Source organism: Falco cherrug, chromosome 5 (genome assembly GCF_023634085.1).
Source record: "Falco cherrug isolate bFalChe1 chromosome 5, bFalChe1.pri, whole genome shotgun sequence".
Classification (NCBI taxonomy): domain Eukaryota; kingdom Metazoa; phylum Chordata; class Aves; order Falconiformes; family Falconidae; genus Falco; species Falco cherrug.
In genome coordinates this window covers 94,505,045-94,522,680 of record NC_073701.1, presented here as the reverse complement: position 1 = coordinate 94,522,680, position 17,636 = coordinate 94,505,045, and the positions used below count along the sequence as shown (strand labels likewise).

Genomic DNA, 17,636 nt, shown 5'->3' with positions numbered 1-17,636 from the left:
AAAGGTAATTCAGGACATGAATGATAAAATAAAAATAAATAAGTGGATTTATTTAAGGGATGGTTGTATAGTGGTACCATCCAATTTAATATGGACCACAGCCCTATTATTAATAAGATGCATTGGGGAGCTGATACTTTATATAAAAGTATAAATCAGAAATTGATAGGGTGAAACTTGTATACTGTAATAAAACAGGTGACTCAGCAATGTGAAATGTGTTTACGCAATAATCCCAATACAGCAAATAAAATAAAACTAGGGAACATTAGTAGAGGAAATGTTCCAGGGCAACATTGGCAGATCGATTTCTCGGAACTTCCTAGAAAAGGGGGGTATCGATATTGGTACTAACAGATACCTTTTCAGGTTGGCCAGAAGCCTTCCCGTGCAGAACTGCTAAAGCCCGGGAAGTGACCAAAATACTACTCCAAGAGATAATACCTAGGTTTGGAGTCCCAGCAGTAATGTCCTCGGATAGAGGACCACATTTTGTGTCCAGAATAGTACAACAGATCAGCCACCATCTAGGAACAGATTGGCAATTACATACCCCATACTGACCACAATCGAGTGGCCAGGTGGAAAAGATGAATCATCTAATCAAACAACAGATTGTCAAGTTAGGTCAAGAAACAAATCTAACTTGGCCCCAGTCTTTGCCATTAGCTCTTACACGAATTCGAACTAGACCAAGAGCAAAAGAGGGGCTTAGCCCATTTGAAATTTTATATGGACGACCCTATGGGGTACAAAAGGGGATGTCTTCACAGATTGGTGAAGAAACAATGACTTCCTATATGGTGGCACTAAACAAACAATTAATAAGAATTGAGAAGCATGTGATGGGAACACGCAGTAGGGGTCTGGATGGACCTGTTCACGATATACGACCAGGGGACTATGTATACGTTAAGTGTTTTGCAGATAAAACCCTGGAACCACAGTGGACCGGACCTTTCCAAGTCCTACTCACCACCTACACTGCAGTCAAGGTTGAGGGACAGAATTCTTGGATTCACCATACCCGGATTAAGAAAGCCCCTGCAACTTCGTGGAAAGTAACCCCAGATAAAAAAGAACTGAAACTCAAATTTACTCGGACAAATGGGAACAATGTGGGTGGCAAGTAAGTGAACCTGAGCGGTTGTAGATCCACCGTATGGGAAGGGCACCACAACAAACAATATAGAACAAAAAGTCTGGGACTGAGCCAGTGGCCAGTCTTGCCCAACTTGTTATCGGTAAGCCCCAACTCAAACAAAGATATTTTTGATCAAAACAGATTTTATATGTATATATGAGGAACATTTAGATTCTTAAAATGATCAAGAGTGGGTTTAAACCATTTGTGGTTTTTTGTACCCTCTCTCTTGCCTACAACCAAGAGCCTGATAACTGGCCTTGGAATCATGCTCAGAAAAAACACACTGGAATAATGGGAAAGGTGGACTCAAAGACGAAACTAGCTATGGTGTTTTTTTCTGAAAATGAGGTGTACCAAAGGAATCAATGGGATCGGGAGGATGTACACAAAGTCGACCGAAGTAGGGTGTATAATGAAAAGGATAACACCAAGATTTCAGGAGACACCCTGATTAATGTCAGAAAGGTAGATAAGGAATTTACCCTTCTAAATACAACCATGTGCTTTAATTCACGGGAATGTTGGCACAATTTTATAATATGCCTAGGAAAGGAATCCCCAAGAACAGCTCTGACTTATAAGATCAAAATAACAATCATGCTAACCACTGTTCCTACCACCACCACAGTTACAACAACCCCATTAACGCTTGATCTTAAATTAACTAAACCAAATCCAAAAATTTATACAATTGGACCATATGTAATCAGAAATACAGGTCAGCAACAAATGTTGTTTAACCCAGAATGGTCTCTTAAAAGAATAGAGTTACAAATACAAGTCAATGTTTCTGATGCTAAGCCATCCTGTTCCCCCTTCTTACGAACCTCTTATGAGGGATGGACAACTTGGTTAAGAAAAAGGGGAAATATTTATCGAAACAGAATAATGAGAGATGTAACTGGAATGTTGGGAACAGGACTCGGAGTATTAAATTCCATAGACTCAGAGGTAATAATGAATAAACTAGCCGCCACCATGGCCGATCTATCAAAACTACAACAACCACTAAAATCTTCATTATTGGCATTAGGGGCGCACCAATGGTTGATATCGAAGGTACTCCCCAGGTGGGAACAAATAAACATGGAAGATCATCAACTCATCACTAAGGCATTAGGTGGTTTACAGGACGACGTCGCCCTGGCTCTAAGTTGTATCCAAGCCCAAACGTGGATGCAATCAATAGCTGCATCCATAATAAGAGAAGGAGAGGAAGGCATATTTCCTACGGAAATTCGAAAGATGGTTTGGGACAATGCTACGGAGGTAGAAAGAAAACTCCAGTCATGGTGGAATATGGTGAACTTTACCTACGACCCCAACACACACACCATCACAGCTTTTGTGTTGACCATACATAATGCAGTAATAATTACCATACACCCCATTGTAGCCCTTGGAATTAACCATAATGGGGTGCTCCTATATCCTTTTGAACATAGAACATGGGCCAGAAAGATAGGCGACAAGTGGCAAACAGTAGATTTAGAATCTTGTATTATACGAGAACAGCAGGCCTTCCTCTGTGAAAGCAATACTACAATGGCTCAGGATACTTGTTTAGATACAGATCAGAAAATATGTCATTTCGAGGCCCGACCAAATGCAAACTTGAAAACAGTAATTATATATGCAGGGAAGGGATGTGCGTGTTTGAGAACTAAGTGTAACACAATAACCATAGATGGGGAGGTAAAAGAGACTGCACAATATTCAAATTACTGTATTTGTAATTTTACTACTATCACAGGATGCGATTTTAGTTACTCAGCCCCAGTAGTGTCTCATCAATTCTTAAAATCCAACTTTACCCTATCACAGATGATGATTCCTACCCCCATAGGACTAAATATAAATAGTATAAAAGAACTATTAAAACATGCAGATTTACAACGTATACTGGAAGAAACCAAAGAAAAGGGACACGAAACTCTTCTTATGACCCATCATGATGTAGAGGGGATCAAGAAAGTTTTAAAAAGGTAGAACAGGATGGAAACCATAATTGGTGGAAGACTCTCTTTGGCTGGTCACCTTCTGCAACAGGAATTCTTAACACTCTGGTACACCCCATTGTGATCTTATTGATCAGTTTAGGAATTTCCTTAATATTAACCATTATGTTATATTTGTGGGTTTGGAGAATGTTTAAAAGGGTAACACTTATGTATGATGCTTTATAACATTCGGGAAGACTGCTTAAGTAAAAGAATTTACTTAATTTAATAGAAAAGGGGGGATTGATATGGAGAAATAGTGTGAAATGGGGACAATGGACATCGATTGTGATTGTATGTGTCTGCTCGAGGAATGTGGGTATGGTGACTAGTCATGGGTGCGGTGTCTGGTCACATAGGCACACAGCTCTGAGGAGACAACTACAGTTTTGAGGAGACGCCTGCCCCTCTTCCTCTAACAAAGGGGAGACGGGGAGACGCCTGCCCTTCTTTCTCTAACAAAGGGGCTATTTAAAAGAGAATGAGAAAAGGATGAGAGACATTCAAATGCTATCTAGAGGGAGGGAGTGCTAAGTCTCCTTGCTGGAGAAGATTGGATGGTCACAAGGACATGAATCACCTGAAGAAGACTGGATGGTCACAAGAACATGAATCACCTACAAACCTGCAAGACCACCACATTCCAGAAAACGGACTGGTAAGCTAATTAACATACAAAGCGGGGTTTAGGTAACGAATATGTATAGGCGTTAATTGACTATTCATTTGTTTCATTGTATAAATGTGAGATGGTTCGTCACTTCGGGCACACACGCTTATGGAGGAGCGATCCCCCGTGCATCTGCGCGCAATAACCATACCTACTTTATAACTTTCGAGTTAGAGAGTCTAATTCTGCACGTCACCGGTGTAGCCCAAGGTGTCGTTAGCCTTACTGGGCACTGCAGCATCCCCACGTCCTTTGCAGAACTGCTAGTTAGAGTATCTAGACTACTTTCACCATGTAGGCTAGTAACAGTTTCTTAATAATGGTGATCCCAATATGCATGTTATTTGTTTTTTCTTTATCAAACACTGCAATTTGGTTTCTACATCCCCTGCCTGGTATTGCTTTTCATTATTCTCTTCTTTTTAAATAATGAAGTTTCTAGAGCAGTTGTCCGGTGGAATACCCAGTTTAGAATGCTTACCTGAGAAATCTTCCCTTCTCTCACTACTTGATGAAGGCTGATCACTAATTTTTCTAGAACTTGCTATTATGTAGATGCCACCAGGAATAGAGAAGTCATCATCACTCGTGAGACTTGGATTCTAGCTGGTGAAGGTAGTGACCTACAGCCTGCCTTCCTTCTTTGTTTTTGTGCCTGGGAAGGAGTTGTGGTTCAGACATTAGACAAAAGGCACTGCTAGCCACGTGTTTTTCACGTGGCCTTGTTAACAGTACTAAAGCAATACATCCAGACAGCACATTTCAAAGAGGAAAAAACGAGTCAAATGGGTATCCAGCAAGTGCAGGAGGTGTGTGGGAGGGAGCTAGTTCTCCCTGGAGTACTCCATTACTGTATTTGCACAGGCCTTTTTGAATGTTATTATACAACTTTGTCAAGCAATGTATGTGTGTTTCTATTGATACGTATACACATAGCCTGTTATATACTCAACATGGAGTAATGACAGACTCAAGGTGGTGAACGTGATTTTTGGAAAGGCTATCTTATTACCAAGTGTGACCTCTTGTCTTCTGTAAACTCACACCTAATGCTTTTCTAAAGCTTTTTTTCCCTTTAATAGAAGGAAACATTGCAGGGTCTGAGCAGTCATTCATCTTTAGGTTATTGATGGATAAGATATTTGCAGAAGAGATGACTATTCTAGAACAGGTGATACTGTGAAAATTTTTCTGTCTAAAGGTAGGTTCCAGGTGCTTAACTTTGGGCCTGTACTGCCTCAGTGAAATAGAAACAGAACTTGGTTGTTCGGGCCTTTTTTTTTTTTTTTTTTTTTTAAGCTACAGGTTTTTGCCACATGATCATGGAAATGTACCAGTTTGCCAAATGGTTGCCTGCAAAATACATGTAGAGCAAAATACATGTAGAGCAGCAGCAGAGGGCTCTAAAAAGCAAGCAACACATTATAACTTAATGTCTTAACGACTGGATGGGGTGGGGTGAGATTCCCAACCAGAAATGTGTGGTTCACGTGTGGTTCTGCATCACACAGCTCTGTCAAGTTGTTTGAGCTAGATCTGTCGTTATTATTACACGTGCTGGTAAGAATGAGTGCACCTGTATTTCTTCTGGCTTATTTCTTCTAGCTAGTTTAATAACTGAGGGAAAAGTTCAGACTGTGGGGACATGTACCCTATCTTTGTGTATTCTAGTTTTCTGATCTCATATTTTGCTTGATATGATGTTTTGTAAGAGGTTGTTTCAATTTAGCAACCTTAATTCTGAGTTAAAAACACTTACTAAGTCAACTGTCTAGGCAGTGTTCACCACCTGTTAGATGCCCTTTTGGAGTGGAGAAGAATAGCTTTTATTTTGTTTTATTGGTTTTATATTAGTTTTATTATAAGATAACATTGAGTGATCTTTGGTTTTATTTCTTTTGTTGTTGTGTTGTGTTTTTTTAAGGAGAATACTAGTGTTAAAAGTGAATCCAGGACATCGGAGACAGAAGAGAGACAATTCACTTCAGGAGCTGAGCCTGTGAACGAATCTGTAGAACAGACAGATTCATCTGTAAAATCTTTCTCCCGGAAAAGACGCAGTTCAGACACAGGCAACTCTCTCGGTAAGAAAGATTCTACGTTTTCTCAGAGATTACGGTGACAGCTACTCTGAAACTAACTATTACAGAAAGGGGAGAGTAGAAGAATTTACTTGTTGTCTGCCGTGTAAGTACCTCATTGTTCCTTCGTTAAAATATTAAACTTGTACAACCTCTTAGTGTACTTACCAACACGCTTCAACAGAGACACTTATGCTAATTACTCTGATGTGGGCAAGGGTATAAATTATGTAAGTAAATAAAACTTGAAGTTCTGGGAGTTGTGCCAGAAACCTGGATGTCACAATATTGAGATTAAGTCCATAGATGTGTTCGCTGGAGAGCGACAGTGCTGTGAAGGAAACACTGAGTAATGAGGTAACTATGGAAGTTCCAGGGGCAAAAACCACCAAACTGATGAAGCTACTGTAGAAGTCTGAACTCTTTGTCTCAGATCACTGAATACATTGTACCAGTCTGATAGTGTCCTGAAGCACATGAGAAAAACAAGCCGCAGAGTATCTGAGGCTAAAAACTTCACAAATCTAGTAACTGAAGGGAAAACCTAAATGTCCACAGATTAGAGAGACATAAGAGGACACAAAAAGTACTTGGGATCCATTCTAGAGGGGAATTTGGTTCAGCCTGCAAGTCTCTAAGAAGCTGTTTCCCTCACAGCTGTTCATCAAAGAGCCGATGGTAGAGCTTGAAGAGCTGTTGCTCACTTCAAAGGGTAGTTTCTAGATTCCAGATCATGATGCTAGTTAATAGTTCAGCTCATAATGCCCATCAGTTTCAAACATTTAAGTAAGGAATAAAGTCTTTCTGTCAGGAAGCTGAGAAAAAAGGTGGGAAGCCACCTTGAAAAAAGACAAGCTTTTGTTTAAAACACATGATCGAGAGTTCTTGTTCAATTACTTCCTGGTATCACAGATAACTAGCAAACTTCTCATCTTTCATATCTGAAGCAAAACATCTGCTTAACGTGCCAGTTGTAAAGTTATGTACAGGAACATGTTGGAAAGCATTCCCATGGGATTGTTCCACAGGGATGAAACACTGTTATGCTAACGCTAATTAGCAACAATTGGCATAGTCTACTCTCTGGGAAATGTGACGGTCATCCAGGTCTGCATTTCCACTGTTGTACCTTTGAGGCTTGGTGTGCGTGTTAAGGGTAGAGATAGACAGCACACCTGAGCCAAATGTGATCAGGCTCAAGCTAGCCCAAAATCAGTTGGGTGCATGATAGAAGCCTCAAAGCTGGCATAGCCTGTCAGCTGCACGTCAGCTGTAAGCCTGAAGCAGGCAGGCTCAAGTGCAAGCTGACTTCTGCTGCTCTGACTACACCTTTGTCTGTCAGTACCTCCTGTCCTCTGTGAGACTTTGGAAACAACTTCTTTTTTAATCTCTCTGTGCTGAAATGCATCACGATGATTTCCAGGTGTTTCTTGGCAACTTACCCTCCGAGTGTGATGGAGTCCTCTCTGTTTTCCTTTGGGCACTCCTTTGCAAGTTTTCTGAGCCTGCACTTTGATACATACACCCTGCTGTGAAAAAGGCTCTTCTTCCATCTATTTCAGTAGGCTGTTTTTTTCTATGTTAACTTTCTTTGTTACTGTCACTTTTCTTTAACATCACTTTTCTTTGTTACGCGGTGACACCAAGTTCTAGATACCACACAGCGAGAGCCAATATAATGTGGTACATTTCAGTGACTGGGAGCAGCTCTGAGCCCAACCCAAGGTGTTAATCTGTAAAAACGCACCAAGAATCAAACCCCCGCCTTTGTGGAGAAGGCATTGCTTCCCTCCAAAGAGCTGGACTGGACTTCTTTGCATTTCACAGCTGTTCTGTAGCAAGAAAAGACGAGCGTCCTTTCACTAAAACACCGTCCCCAGGGTTTCCCTCCATAGCTGCCAGCCCATCTCTGCAGCACCGTAAATCACTGAGATAGGTTATCTGCTGCCTTCAAATGGAAAACCAATGTATTTAACCAGCCTTCTCAGCTAAATTCTAGTTTACCAGTTTTAAGAAGATTCTGCCCAGCAGAATCAAGATGAAAGGTGTCTCTAGTTCATTGTCCTGTCTCCAACAGTGTCTTCGGCATTTCTGTACCATTAAGCAGAAAAGGCCTCAGTAACCTTCAATTGATTTTTAGAGTCCCTTTTTGAAGCTGTGCAAACATTTAGCATCCACTGTGGTTTTTGTAAGTTAACGTCATTAATGCAGATTAACTACACAGTGGGTGAAGAAGCCTCCTCTTCAACTACTTCTGAGTCCTCCCGGGAGCCAGAGTCTGCTACAAAGGGTGCAGAACTTAACTCGGCGCTAAGATACATCATTGCAAATGATTACGGGCTGTGTCGTCTGTTCACTTCCCACTCTTTTTCTTGAGAGGCGATGGGTATGGTGCTCTAGCTCCTGCCGTGTTTATCACACAGAGGTGCAAGGAATAGTTCACCTTTCAGGGACTGCTCTTTTTCAGCCCCAAGCTCGCTCTTAGGACATAGATTTGAAGGTGCTGATGATGCATCTGCTTTTCCCACTACTTTCTAGCTCAGCTTGTCTGTTAAAATGGGAGTTTTGAAATAAATCTGTCCGCTTTTGTTGGCAGCACACACACTTGCAACAGGAGTCCTTTTGGACTTCACAAAGGATTGAGAGGAACTCTGTACATACTTTGAGTCTCCTTCCCCATCTCCTCTGCATTGTGCTCCACAGGTACACTCAGCTAGTGAGCACAGCTGTACTGGACCTAATATCTGTGGCTTGTGCTTCCTCTTCTAAAAGAGCACGGGAGAAGGACCACATTCTGATGGGAGGAATTTTTGTTTGCAGCCCGTCTTTCTGGAAATAGGCATCTCAGAATGGAGCAGGGGGAATTTGTTACTTCTGGATTGAAGCATTTAAGCTGATGCTGAGACATTAAGGAAAAAAACTTTCTTTCTCGATGGCTGACCATATCTTTTCTGTGAGTCGTCTAGTCCTGCAAATAATCTGATGACTGTCTCTGACTTTTTTTCTTTTTTATGCTGCAAGGTGCCCTAGACATTTGCCACCCACTCCCATGCCACTGCAGTTGTGTCACTGTGTGTTCTCTCTCATTCCCTCCAAGGTAAATAGATTTCTAGGTGCAATTGCTAAGGGCAAATCTTCGCTCAGGCAAGGTCTCCCATGCTATCATCTGTTCCCTTGAACTGTTTCCTGCACCTTCCAGCCAAACATATTGTTAATGTTCATTTAGTTTTCCTATCCGGTCACAGTGAGATCTCTTCCTACAAAGGGGTTAAGAGTTAATGTGCGGACAGGCCTGGCCCTGAACTCTCGAACATCTGTGTGAAGCCCGAAGCGAAGTTGCTCTCGGGAGTCCGAGCGGCAGCTGCTTGCTCCAGCTCAGTTGCCATTACCTTGACGTCATTATATATTCATTGAAGGCATTTCAAATTGCCTGTCCTGGCAGTCTGCTCTTTGGGATGAGTGGGTGTCATACCCTGTGTCTTAACTTGCCATAATTTAGAGGTGCATTGTTACAAGCCCCCTCATTTCTCCATCCCTATGCGTTTTCAAGATGTGTTCCCAACAGAGTCTGCTTTGGCAGGAGGCAGATGTCAGAAAGTGCAAAAGTGGTGCCTATTGGGCAGTACAGAGAACGAACAGAGGCTGGAAGGTGTGAATGTGTTTGTTTAGAGGTTAAATTTCTTGTGGGTGATGTTTGCAGTGGTAGCGCTGTTGTGACTTTATTGGGGTACTTGTTCGCTTTCTTGACCTGCAAGATCTGGCCATACGTGGGAAGTATCTCTGTTTTGCTGTGGATCGAGGTAACTGTCAAAAAAGGAGCCTCTTGTCTGTCCTCTCTGTGACGCCACAGATTTTTTCTGGGATCCTGGCGCTGGCTGTGGTGTGCTTTGAGGCAATTGTGCCTTTTCTGGGTAAACAAAGGGATATGGCACAAGCGGGTCAGGCCTTTCTGTAGATACTGCCAGGGGCTTATAGTAATTAATGTTTGGCTTTTGGTATCCATGGTGGCAAAGGCATTTCTAAATAATACATACTGAAGAATGGGAGCACTTTTCTTATAATCTGCTTTGGGTTTTTATATTTAAATTTTTGAAAAATTGGAAGAATTCCTATTTCTTTAAACAGTAGGCCTCAGGTGATCAGGTTATAGTCTGACATTGAAAGCATATTTTATAGTACCTGATAGAAATGCAATTGCTCTGTATGCTGCCAAGGGAAACATATCCAAGCACTGATACGTACTCAGTATTCCCTTTTCTTCCTAGATCTCCGTCTGCCGGTGGATGTACCTCCGAAGCGGGGGTGCTTTCTGGAGGACAAAATAAGAGAGTGAGAAGTGGGTGACGAATGTGCAGCAGCTGCCAGCTGGATTCCCCTGTCAGACTCCAGCAGCAGTGGAGCTTTGCCCACAACAGCCACTTTGGATCATTTCAGCTGTGTTCAAAAAAAAAAAAAAAAAAAAAAAAAATCAAACCAAAAAACCCCCAACAAAACACCAAAGACCACACACAAAAAAGCCCAAAACAAAACAGCAAAAACCCAACAAAAAAACCAGCCCCACACCACTCTTATTTTTTGCTTTCTTTTTAACTTGGTAGGGTATTGTTCAGTAGGCCTCTTTCATTACATTTTCTACCTGTCAAGTTATAAAGCACCTAGTGGTCAGAGTAATTAATATGAAGTAATTCCTTAGCTGTTTGTATTCTTTAGATTTGGAAAGCCTGAACTTTACAGGAACCCTTAAACACTTTCTGGAGACATCCTTACTGGAAAGCAAATGGGTTTTAGTGCTCTGTTAGGAATCTGTTTCACTTATTTATTTATCTATTTAACGTTGTTGGGAGCTACAGTATGCTCAGCATAGGTGGTGGTTGGTGCTCTTGCTGCCTTTGTTTGCAGTCATACCGTGGCCCTTTACTGGGGATCGTGCATGAAACAAAAGCATTGGAAAGTCGCCAGATTCTGGGTCTGAATGGGTCAGAGATTTCAGGAGAGCAGCTAAAGGAAAGATGAGCTAATTTTCTAAGTGATTAACCAGGAAACCTTCTTCCTTCCTGAACCAGCTCTCTGTTTCACCAGCAAGTGTATGTAGTGTATGTATGTCACAGCTGCTGATCTTTTACGTTCCTGGGGAATTCTTCTGGTTTAATAATTTCCTTTTGATGCTAATGGTATCTGTAATGATAAGTTATTTATTATTCTAGTACTCTGTTCTAATTATGTCTTGAAAATATTTTTTAAACTTTTAGAGGAAGATTGTACTTATGTTGATAGCAGATCTTAAGTTTTTAATAGCTATACATTCGTGTTCATGTTAAAATACTGTTTGAAGGATAAAGGGGGCACATCCTCTACTTGTGGTGGTCAGGAGATCCATGTGGAAGAGCACCTAAACCATCCATGTAATGGCTTCATGCGTGTTCATACGAGCCAGCCCTGAGCAAAACGCACGAGAAGGGAGCAGAGAAGCTGTCAGGACCGCCTCGGCTTGTGTAGCTCCCAGCTGTGGCCGGGATGTGCTAAGGGAGCACCAGGCAGTAAGATGAACTGAGGCGAAACCTTTCCTTACAGCTTCTGTAATAAGATCTTTCTTAACCAGTAGTAACTTCTGTAATACGGTGGTTTGTAACAAGATATTTTTAAAAAAGTAGTAACTTTTGTAATAAAGATGTTTTGTAATAAGGTATTTTAAATAAGTAGCACCTTCTGTAATAAAGATGTTTTTACCGATAGTCTTGTTACCGGGAGCAGGGTGGGATGTGGTTTCCCATGTGTGCCCTGTTGTACCCCTGCCCAGGCAGGGTCGGCCTCAGGTGATCAGGTTCTAGTCTGCCGTTGGAAGCGTATTTTGTAGTGCCCGATAGAAATGCAGTTGCTCTGTATGCTGCCGAGGGAAACATACCCGAGCCCTCCTGTGTACTCAGTGTTGCCTTTTCTTCCTAGATCTCCGTCTGCTGGTGGTGGACACGCCTTGGAAGCAGGGGTGCTTTCTGGCAGTGACAGATGTGCAGCAGCTGCCAGCTGGCTTCCCTTTTCAGACGTGTAGCGGTGTTGCAATAAATGGAGCTTTGGCACAGCAACGGGTGTCGCATCGGTGTTCTCTCCGTGTTCTCGATGACCAAGGGTGAGCGTGTCACAGCTGGAAGAAACAGCTGCTTCCTGTTCCAGCGGTTCTCGCTGACACGTGTATCACCCAGCGGCCGCTGCCTGGCGGAGCAGTTCCCAAGCCGGCGGCCCGCTCTTCCTTTGTGCCATGTCCCAGTTCCTGCGGGGCGGCTGCAGGGGCGAGCCTGGCTGCGCGGCAACGAGCCGCCCCGGCCCCTGGCCCTTCTCTGGGAGCCGCGGCGGCGGCTCCCAGCGCTGCGCCGGCCCGTGCGCGCTTTCTGCGCAGCTGCGGAGGCTTTGCGGGGTTTGCGCCCGCGGCAGCGAGGGGGGGCGCCCCGCGGGGGGGCGGTGCGCGGGGCTCGCGCTGCTGCAGACACTTCGCTCCGCTCGGCTCCGCCGCGCTGCCTGCGGCGGTGCTGCCCTTGATGCTGCTGGGGGCTCTGGGCTCCGCTCGCACCTGCCTGCCTGCTGCCTGCACGCCGCAGGGACTGCCTGCTGGCTTTTAACCCTTTGTTATTAGAAATGCCCACTGGGGGGGGGGGAGGGGGGGAGTTAAAGACAGCAACCAGACATCACCAGACCCACGCAGTTTTCTTAAGCTGCAGGAAATAACTTTGGCCCAGGATTTACAGCCCAGTTTCCACCCGCCCCGGCCCTGGGCTTCCTGGGCTGCAAGCACACGTTGCTGGGCCAAGTTGAGCTTCTCATCCACCAACACCCCACAGTCCTTCTCCTCAGGGCTGCTCTCCATCCATTCTCTGCCCAGCCTGTGCTTGTGCTTGGTATTGCCCCAGCCCACATGCAGAACCTTGCACTTGGTGCTTCTTTCCTACTTTCCGTTAGATCTAAAGATGTGGGTGACTTCCCTTCTACGGAACATGCAGCAAGAGCACTATGTCAAATCAAGGTTCTCTCTCTTTGAGTTTCAGATTTTTTTCACAGATTGGTACTTGCGTAATGGCTGCTTAGGAAAGAAATCTTTGCCCAGAGGAGCCTGCTGCGTGGCCCAGCTCTCAACGAGGTGTTCAGGCCTGGACATAACTTGTAATACCAAAGTGCAAACCAGTTCTGTTTTGATGGAGTTCTGAGAGTTCTGACACCGTTTAGGTAACAGCATGAAATGTTGGCATGTGGCTGAACTTTGTTGATTCAATAGCTGGTAAATATTCCCTGGTCAGCCTTCCAAAAGTAATCTGTCCAGGGGGATGCAGGAGGCTTGGCAGCAAGTAAAGCAGGGCTTTGCAGGGCAGGGGGGTGGTTTCTCATTGAACGTGTCCTCAGGGAGACTGACATGTTTGAAGCAAACGGGAGGCTGGTGGAATAGGTGCACACAGCCAGTGTGCGTGTTGTAAACAGATGTTATGATTGCTAGCCTTAGACTCTGTGTTAGCAATTACTATATCCAAATATAAAAAAAATGGAAAATATCAGAGCTGCACAGCAAAGGACAGCCCTGGGAAGCACAGAAGCCGGGAAACAAAACCAGTGCATTTACAGGTACCTTAACTCTGCATCTTCACGTTATATGGTTTGCTGTTAGGTGCTGGCGAAACAGAGTGTATTACTTCTGGAAGAACTAAATTCTGCAGCAGAGTAATAATGAGTGCTGCTTATCGTATGGAGCCTTTCCCTCTTTGTAGACAAGTCAGCTAAGAAGTTAATTGTATTTGTGATTGCTTTTGCTAAAAATGGTCTGGCGCTGGAGGCTGTCCCAGTGTGCCTCCCCAGCCGAGGGCAGGGCCATGCCTTTTTGCTACTCTAACGTTGTTCCTTACTTGATAATACCGCTGTAAGGGTACCCAGTAATTCACAAGTGGAGCTGCAACCCTTTGCAGCCTGGGATCAGCTGAGAAGATGCCAACAAGTGATGTTGCAAGCTGGGACAAGTGCTTGCCCCTGTGTCTCTCTCACTTTCATGCACTCTTCAGCCTTTGCCCTCAAGATCGAAGTCTTTTGGCCAGGAGGCTCCGTGAGGCCCTGGCTGCTTCTGGAGTGCCTTGTGCTGCATGAAAGGGGAAGAAATGAAAAGCCCTACGCTCAGTTCCTCCTCCTCCTTGCTCATAGTTCAGGAGAGAGCGGAGAACCCAGCTGGAGCGTGTGCATCCCTGTAGGGACTCCGTAACCGTAAGACTGGTAGACTTCAGAGCTTTTGGAGAGCAACTCTGAATTCATTGGGTCACAGATCTATACAACTTGACACCAAAGGTACCACGTGATCAGTTTTCTATACAAAGTATAATTTAGCTGTTAGGCAAAGCAGAAGTTCAGGTCTCCATCTCTGGGTCCTCAGTGGAGATGTACAGCAGAGATGCAGGAGCCTCCAGGCACAATAGTGAATTGTGTAAAACAACGCCAAGGATGCAATTAACTATTTAGCTGACTGCAGAGGCAGACGGGCATTGTATGCCAGCCGAGAGTTATTACTCTCTGTCTGCACAGCCACCTTGAGAAGACCTTGGGACTATGTTAGAGAGAGAGCTCCTCACAGACACTCAGCATCACCTTGCCTTGCTCATGCTGCAGTGGCTGTCGGGGCAGCAGCGGGAAACCAGTGGGCGTTGCTCCAGCACCATGGCTGAGCGCTCAGTCTCGGGCTCTTCAGATCACGCCAGAGTGAGCCAGGAGTTTAGTTGAGACTTGAGAAATGAAAGCACTTGTAGACGTGCCTCTCAGCTGGGAACCTTTAGGTGACAGCTGTGTAAACCCTCTCTCGGCTTTTTCTTGTTTTAAGCTAAGCTGTTTGGCTTTGCATTGTGGATGAGCACTTTTACGGCCAGAAAATAACAGAGAGGTTACTTGATGCTTTCTGGATGATTGCTATGGGCTAAATGGCATGTACTGATGGTATCAGATGCACTTTAGCCTTGTGCTCCAAACAAATCTGGGAGTAAAAACTCAACTGATAAACTACAAATGCACCGCATACTCTGGCTTTGGGTTCTTGAGTCGTTAAAAGTAACAAGGCTCTCTAAAGAATAATTTCGTCCACATATGTTAAAACACGATGGCACCTTCTGCCATTCCACTTTCAAGAAAGGAGCTTTTTCCTTTCCCCCCCTCCTCCCCTTCCTCCTCCTCCTCCTCTGCGGTGCGCGGTGGGCGAGAGGCACGGGCATCTCCTCTGCCGGGCAAGCTCAGCCGGCAGCCTCTGCACTGCGAGGTCCAGCCAACTCGGGCGAGTCGCCAGAGCCCTGGCGCGGCAAAGTGCCTTCAGTCCCTTCTGGCCACCCTGTCCGGACTGCGCGGCCGGGCTGACGAGGGGGGCGGCTCCCCCGTCTCTCCCTCCCTCCCTCCCTCCAGCTCCCGGGCAGGACAAGCAAGCCAGCACCAGTGGGAAGCGCGCACACCACCATGTCAATCATGTCAAAAAAAAGAAAAATTGACTCTGAGTGCGGGGTATTCCAAGAAAAGCGGACTTCTGATTATTTTTTCACGGAGTACAAAGAAAGAGCTGTTTGTCTGATATGCCAGAATTCAGTGTCTGCGTTCAAGGAATACAATTTGCGTCAACACTACAAAACTCAACATAAAGATAAATATGATTCTTTGGTCGGACAAGTGAGAAAAGTTAAAATATTAAGACTGAAACATGGGTTGACAACTCAGCAAAATACTTTTGTGAAGCAAAAGCAGCTCAATATATCATCACTTTGAGCAAGCGATCAAGTTGCCAAGCTTATAGCATGCGCTGGCAGAGCATTCATAGAGGGAGAATTTGTTACGTGTTTTGGTAAAGCATTTAGAAGAAGAATTAAATTATTTAAACTATATTTAAACTAACCCTGGTACTGAATTGGAAATTATAATTAAAAACATACCTGCATTGTGGCAAAATACGTAGATACACTATTCATGGTGGGTGGGTGGGTTTTTTTGTTTTGAATGATCTACGCAAGTGAGTAAAGTGCTTCATATGTGAAACTGTATTAGGAGTCATCTGAAAATACTGAGGAAAAATAAAATATTGTGGAGGCAATATTGAGGCAAAACTCATCACTCAGATGCCTGGAAAAGGCAAGAGCACGCCTGCAGGCCAGGCAGTGAGGCTGTAAAGAGGCTGTGTAAGGACACTGGTGATGACTAATACGTTGTCCTCTCTAGATGCAGACTTGTGTGGTTTGCAGCAAAACAAAATAGCACGTCAGCACAGGATATGGATGCATTTCCACAAGTCATGCCAAAATGAGCTGGTTTGCCTTTACAATTCATTTATCAAAGCCGCGGGGGTCCCAGTCCCGGGGTCCCGGTCCCGGTCCGAGCCCCGTGGTTCCCGGGCCCGGCCCGGTCCGAGCCGCAAGGGTCACTATCCCGGGGTTCCCGGTCCCCGGTCCCAGTCTAGGTCTCGAGCCCTAGTCCCGGTCCGAGCACAGGGGTCCAAGTCCCGGGGGTCCGGGTCCCGGTCTCGGTCCCCAGCCACGGGGGTCCCGGTCCCGGTTCCTGGTCCGAGCCGCGGGGGTCCCGGTCCCGGTCGTCCAAATCCCGAGCCATGGGTGTCCCGGTCCCAGTTCCAGTCCCGAGCTGCGGGGGTCCCGGTCCTGGTCCCGACCTCAGAGATCCTCGTCCCGGTTGCGGTCCCGAGCTGTGGGGGCGCTGGTCCTGGGGGTCCCGGTCCCTGTCCTGGTCCGAGCTGCGGGGGTCCCGGTCCCCAGCCGCGGGGGTCCTGGTCCCAGTCATCCCAGTCCCGGTGGTCCTGGTTTCAGGCCCGGCCTGAGCTACAGGGGCGCCTGTTCCGGCTGTCCCGGTCCCTGTCCCGGTCCGAGCCGCAGGGGTCCCGGGCCCAGACATCTCAGTCCAGGTCCCGAGCCGCGGGGGCGCCAGACCCGGCTGTCCCGGTCCCCATCCCGATCCGAGCCGCGGGGGTCCCAGTCCCTGTCCCAAGCCGCGGTGGTCCCGGTGGTCCTGGTTTCAGAACCAGCCTGAGCCATGGGGGTGCTGGTCCCGGATCCAGTCCCGAGCCGCGTGGGTCATGGTTCCGGGGGTCCCGGTCCAGGTCACAAGCCGCAGGGGTCCCGGCCACAGGGGTTTCGGTCCCGATTCGAGCCGTCAGCCGCAGGGGTCACGGTCCCAGGGCTCCAGCTCTTGGTCTCGCTGCGAGACGCAGAGAGTCCTGAGCCACAGGGGGTCCCAGTCCTGGTCTCTGATCCAAGCCGCGGGGGTCCCGGATCCGGCCGTCCCAGTCCTGGTCCCCGTTCGAGCCACGGGGGTCCCAGTCTCGGTCCCTGATCCAAGCCACGGGGGTCCCGGCCCAGGGATCCCGGTCCCGGTCCCAAGCTGCGGGGGTCCCGGCCCCGGAGGTCTTAGACCTGGTCCCGGCCCGAGCTGCGGGGGTCCCGATGCCAAGGGTCCCGGTGCCGGTCTCTAGCCGCGGGGGTCCCGGTCCCGGGGGTGCCGGTCCCAGTCTCGAACCACAAGGGTCCATGTCCCCAGGGTCCCGGTCCGAGCTGTGGGGGTCTGGGGCCCGGTTCACTCCCGAGCCGCGGGGGTCACGGGTCCCAGTGGTCCAGGTCCCAGTCCTGAGCTGCGAGAATCCCGGTCCCAGTCCCGGTCTCTGTCCGAGCCGCGGGGGTCCCAGTCCCGGGGGTCCAGGTCCCGGTCTTGGACCCCAGCCGCGGGGGTCCCGGTCCCGGTTCCCA

General features: G+C 46.5%; 1 pseudogene; it reads left to right on the top strand.

The window, feature by feature from the left end:
• The window catches only part of LOC114016790 (heat shock factor protein 5-like), a 36,323-nt pseudogene extending 25,982 nt beyond the window's left edge, over positions 1-10,341 (top strand).
• Positions 10,342-17,636: the final 7,295 nt, after the last annotated feature.